This window comes from Durio zibethinus, chromosome 26, assembly GCF_047325235.1.
Source record: "Durio zibethinus cultivar Kanyao isolate XHJ-2024 chromosome 26, ASM4732523v1, whole genome shotgun sequence".
Classification (NCBI taxonomy): domain Eukaryota; kingdom Viridiplantae; phylum Streptophyta; class Magnoliopsida; order Malvales; family Malvaceae; genus Durio; species Durio zibethinus.
In genome coordinates, this window is record NC_143187.1 from 17,863,596 (window position 1) to 17,869,959 (window position 6,364).

The following is a 6,364-nucleotide window of genomic DNA, read 5'->3' on the forward strand; positions in this document are numbered from 1 at the left end:
GATCATGCTTTTACCTTGTCTAAAAAGATATATCTCCTCCTTAAACAAAATAATCTAGAAGACTTAACTGATGTGTGAAAGAAGATGAGCCTATTAAGATAAGAAGATTTTTGCTAGAGACATGGACACATAGCAAACCTTCTTATGGTGAAAGTTGAGAATCAATTAATCAAAGCTGCAGTTCAATTTTGGGATCTTTTATACAAGTGTTTTATCTTTAATGAAGTTAATATGATACTAACCATTGAAGAATATTCGACTTTGTTAGGTCTGCATCTCATGGCTCTAAACAAAATATATGTCAAGAAACACAAGTTAAATTTCACAAGAATTTGGCTAGTCTCTTGTATATAAACAAAGAGATTGTAGATTCACAAACAAAGAGAAAACAAGGGCATATCTACTTGCTTTAAAAGTTCGTTCATGATTTTCTTGTGCAACGGTCCAATAATGAGCAAGGGTTAGATGTGTTTTCCTTAGTCATATATGAAATGGTGATTTTCCCAAAGATTTTAGGTTACATTGAGATAGCAGTGATTAACTTCTTCAAAGGTGTGGTAAATGGCTACAAACCCTCACCGGTAATATTGGTAGAGACTGTTAGATTGTTGAGTTATTGTCATCAGAATGGAGGGCGTTTCATAGGCTGTGCACTACTATTGTATTTATGGATGAAAAGTCATTGTGTGTGTAAGAAAATTGCATTCTTGAAGCTTTACTTCCGTAATCGAGCTACAATTAAAGAATTTTGTGAAAATAAGTGGCCAGAACAGAAGTCTAAGAAAAAGCTGATGACTTTCTTCCAAAGGCTTATGAGCATCGATGTAAAATGATTAGTCTCATGGATGAATCGGGAGCCGATGTTATAATAGTGTAGAGAGGATATTACAGTTCCATTTTTAGGCATATAAGGAGCAATAAGTTATACACCATTCCTCCTGACAAGACAGTTGAGGGCAGAGCAATTTGACATAAATTTTGTTAGTCAAATTTTTCTTATAACGAGCCAAAGGCATTTCAAAAGATGAATGATGTGATTAAAGCATGGAAAAGTCCTCAAATGGTGAGTCTTGTATCTTTCATTGATAAGGCCACTCATGAGTACTTAGTTTGGAAAGCAAAACGAGGAAAAGAAGTTGTATTGACTCTTGAAAACTTTTAACAACCAATATGTGAAAAGCTTGAAGAAATACCATTAGAATTAGAGCTTGCGAAAAGGGAGTTTGAGGTTAAAAAAAATAAGCTGAAGCAAGAGATCTATTAGCTTCAAGAAGAGAAGAATCAATGAAAGGATAAAGCTGAAAAACAAGAAGTCAAGGTTTGCAAAACAAAAAAGAATAACTTCAAAATTTGAAAAAGCATTTTTTAGCTAAAAATAATTTCAAAAACTTTTTTAGAAAAAGTTGAAGTATTAATTTTAAAACAAATAATATTTCAAAAAATATTTTGAGGAAAAGTTGAAGTATTAATTTTTTTAAATAAAAAACTTCCAAAAATGTTTTGAGAAAAAGTTGAAGTATCAATTTTTCTTAAATAAAAAATATTTCAAAAAATGTATAAGAAAAAGAAAAAGTATAAATTTTCTTTAAACAAAAAAAATTTCAAAAAAAAATTTGAAGAAAAGTTGAATTATTAATTTTCTCAAAATAAAGAATATTTCAAAAATATTTAAGGAAAAAGTGGAAAAAATCAATTTTCCTTAAATAAAGCATTATTTTTTTCTAAAATAAAATAATAAAGAAATTTTTAAAAAAATTTGAAACACCAATTTTTTCTTGAAATTTAATTTTTTAAAAAATAAATGTTAAATAATTCGATGACATAATCTGTGCAAGAGAAAAAGAAGTTTCCTTATATACTCTTGAAATGTGAGAATTTTATTAATTTTCTGCCAAAGTGTTGTAGTAATTAAGAACAATTCTTAATAATTAATTATATAGTAAAATTTTTTAAGGCTTAAAAGATAACACGAAAGAATTGATATCATACTTTGATTAGCGTTATGAGGATACTATAACTTTTTTCATATGTAACTGTATTTCTGATCTGACTTGATTTCGTAAACTAAAATCTACTTTTTAAAAATATCTGAGTCAAACTTGATACTTTTTTTTAATAATAAGATAAACTTAGTCAAATGACTAATAACATCTAAACAAAAAAATTTATGATGATTTTTAAGTTATATCTAATAATAAGTCCATAGATTTGTACTTTATGATACTTTGTACTTGGTAGTTAACGTCTTGTTAAACAAATAATATCTTTGTGTTGTATGTTTTAACTTAAAATTTTTGTGTTCATATATAAGACAAATTTTTTATATATCTTTTTTGAATTACTGAATTAATAATTTAAATGAGTAAATTGTGAATTAATTATTAATTATAAAGAGTAAATATTTTTCTAAATGGTTGTTTATAAAACTAGGCTCTTACACCCTCAAAGGTCACATAATTTTTTTTTTATACCTTTAAAATAAATTGCTTCATACTCGCTAGCCTTTTCTCCCGTATCTAAAATTTGCCACTCTTTTTTACAGTTTAGTATATTCAAACTCTAGTTGAAAAGTTTAATATTAGACATAATAATTTTAAATAAAACAAATAATATGATAAAAAAAAACAATATGAAAAAAATATGAAATAGAAATAATTTAAAATTTTAATAAAAATTATATATAAATTTAACAAAAACAAAAAATATATATTTTATGTTAGATGTATCAATACGAATCATGACATAATTTTTATATTTTATAAATATTTAACATAAAATATACAAATATGTAAGGGATTAAGTGTGATAAATTTTATTTTAACAATTAAAAAATTTGATGTGATAATATGTGATTAGAGAGTATAAATATGTAATTTTATTGATAGTACGTACTCATAGAATTTTAACTCTAAAAAATTCACAATTACTTACTGTAGGTTTTTTTTACCATTGTGCCTAAAATCTTTTGATATCATTTCGCACCATGAAAAAAATTACTATTGAAATTCAACAAATAATCTCTATTAAGTTAGCAAACTCATTAATGACTTTAACGGAAAGGGTGGGTTTGCATTTGGTATCAACCTTTAAGCAGAAACCACAAAAGAATGGCAAAGCGAGGAACCCTCCAAATGTCATATTTACATTCTCTTCGGGACCAATTGCCTTATAAATTGGTGCGCTTTCAGGTCCCAAAACTCAACCACAAACTTAAACAACATTCAAAAATGACAGGAAAAAGAATCGTAAACATTGAAGTTCGTGCAGCAATCTGCACCATTATTCTCCTTGCAACAGTTGTTCTCTCGCAGAATTCACCACAGATACCAGCTGATAAATCCCAAGTGAATGCTTGGTTTAACGCCAACATCAAGCCTGCCTCAGCGAGGGCTGGCACCCTAGACCCAGCCCTTGTTCAAGCTGAGGCTGAACCTCATGTCATAAAGGAGAGAAAAGATGGCAGTGGAGATTTCGACACCATAACCAAAGCCATTGCGAGCGTTCCATCTGGGAACACCAAACGTGTGATTATATCTATTGGAGCTGGATCTTATCGCGAGAAAATCACAATTGAGCGAACTAAGCCATTCATTACATTTTACGGTGATCCCAAAAACATGCCAAATTTGACATTTGACGGTACGGTAAGGCAGTATGGAACCTTAGACAGCGCCACACTTATTGTTGAGTCTGATTACTTTGTGGCTGCAAATATCGTTATACTGGTAAACGTTAAACATCTCTCATTGCATATATGGTTTATTTTTTATCTTGTGATGAAGTTTTCTTAATTTATTATATATATATATATATATATATTTCTTGGCATATAGAATACTGCTCCGAGGCCAGACGGGTAAATGGTGGGAGCACAAGCGGTTTCCCTGAGAATCTCCGGGGACAAGGCGGCTTTCTATAACTGCAAGCTCATTGGTTTCCAGGATACTTTGTGTGATGACAGGGGCAACCATTTTTTCAAGGATTGCCACATTCGAGGCACTGTTGATTTCATTTTTGGAAGCGGAAAATCTTTGTATCTGGTATGGAAGATCAACACATGCAAAATTTACCTGCTAATATAAAATATGATACCATATTTTGACTGGAAAGTTTTGGATGAAAACTTGGATGCAGGGCACGGAATTATACGTGGAGGGGGATACGGGACTTACAGTAATTACAGCACAAGCGAGGGAAAGTGCATCGGAGAACACTGGTTATTCCTTTGTACATTGCAGCGTTACTGGAACAGGAAACGGCACATATCTGGGCAGGGCCTGGAAGACCAGTCCTAAAGTTGTGTTTGCCTATACTGACATGAGCAGTGTCGTCCATCCTGCTGGATGGTCTTTTAATTTTAAACCAGAGCGAGCCAAGTAATCTAAATTAATCTTCATAATTTTCAAATCCTGTATATTTTTGGTACACTAAAATAAGCTAAGAATCGTTATTTTGGCTTATTTTACAGAACTGTTTTCTATGGAGAATTCAAGTGCACGGGACAAGGTGCAGCTCCCGGTGGGCGAGCGCCATTCACCAAGCAGCTAACTGAGGCAGAAGCCAAACCTTTCCTGGTTCTTGATTATGTTGGTGGCACCAAATGGTTTCTTCCTCCTCCGAAGCTATAAATATCAATTGCCTGTTAATCAGGGATTTAAATTACAATAGTGGTCACATTTTTTGTTATATTATGTTAATCGCTTTTTCATATATAATGGAAATCATTATTGTCATTGTAATCATTATTATCATGAATTTTATTTAATTTTACATAATGTATTATTAAATATAAAAATTATATTTATATTTATAATCTAAAAACTCTTATTTTTATGATTTTTAAAATAATTTACAACACTTAACGTTTTCTGTTTTCTTAAAAAAAATTGTTCATAATTTTATTTAAATTATAATAAAGCATTCATATTCGGTTTAGTAGCAAATCTTTATTTAAGCCAAGTTCATATTTAATATTAACTCTAAACAAATCAAATATTAATAAAATATAATATGTTAAGTGCCAAGCATCTATATTTAATAATATTACAAACTTAAAAATATAATGATTTTAAATTCCATCAACTACAATTGTTGAGATATACTTCAAAATTTACCACATGGTAGAATGATGAGGATGATCAAATTCTCTATCTTCCCTTTGAGGGTCAAATGTGGCATTTGTTCTTTATACATTTGAGATGGAGGATATATTAGAGAATGATACATTTGTGGTGGGGGATACATTTGTGGTAGATGATACATTAGAGATGGAAGATACATTTGTGGTGGATAATAACCATGTAGAAATAGATAACCATGAGGAGGTTGAAAATTAGGTGGTTCTGGGATAATAATGTTCTTGAATACTAGCAAATAATTCACTATACTCAAAGTTACTAGATTTGATCTCCTACTTGAAAATGAATAACCTCTAGAAATATCATAATGGTGCTTATTGGCTTTTTCTTTTGATCGAGTTGTATATGCGCTTTTATCCCCACTAAATTCAACGATAGATTTATTTTGTATTCTGTCATGTTAATGGAGTTATGGGTGCCATTCACTAAGCAGCTAATTGAGGTAGAAACCAAACCTTTCCTCGTTCTTGACTATATAGATGGCACCAAATGGTTGCTTCCTCCTTCTAAGCTCTAAAGCAACTGCCTATTAATCTAGAGCCATATAAATGGTCTAGTATATCTTATGAATTAATAGGACTACAACTTTGTTTCAAAAATCAATTAGTAGTGCCTATGAATTGAATAATACATAATTATAATTCTTTTGTTCTATTCATTCTTTTTTCTATTTCTTTGTGACGAGCTCCAATGTGGGGTATTCCTGAAATGACAGAAAACTAGAAGAGAGTTATTAGATTTAAAGGTAGCTAGTGTTCCTTATGTTTGCACTCTGATACATAAGATAGAGATCAGGATGAAAAAGGTCGAATTGAGAGAAAGATAAAGGATCAAGACAAAATGAAACCTGGGATGATAATGCCTGAATGCCTGTATTTATAAATGAGAGGTAGTGGGCCAATGGGGGACAATAATGACGTGACCAAATTAATGTGGCACTGAGTGTGTCAGACCAATTTACCATGTTAGGTTGGCACAAATGTTCAAAATGCCCTTGGCTGTTTGCTAGGGGCCTCTAATGTAGCAAAATGCCATTATATATACCTTTTAGACCATTAAATACCCCTAACATTCTATCTTCCACCAAGTAGTCTGAATATTTGATTGTTGGGTGTGCAATTAGTTCATTTCACATAGGTCAACTAGTTTAAAAAAGGTCATAAGAAATCTAATCTCTTATAGTCGAGATCGACATAGAGGTCAGCAATAAGAGACAATTTACCTTT

General features: G+C 30.8%; 1 pseudogene; it reads left to right on the forward strand.

The window, feature by feature from the left end:
* The first annotated feature begins 2,979 nt into the window (after window positions 1-2,979).
* Window positions 2,980-4,628, forward strand: LOC111274320 (putative pectinesterase 63; annotated as a pseudogene).
* The last annotated feature ends 1,736 nt before the right edge of the window (window positions 4,629-6,364 follow it).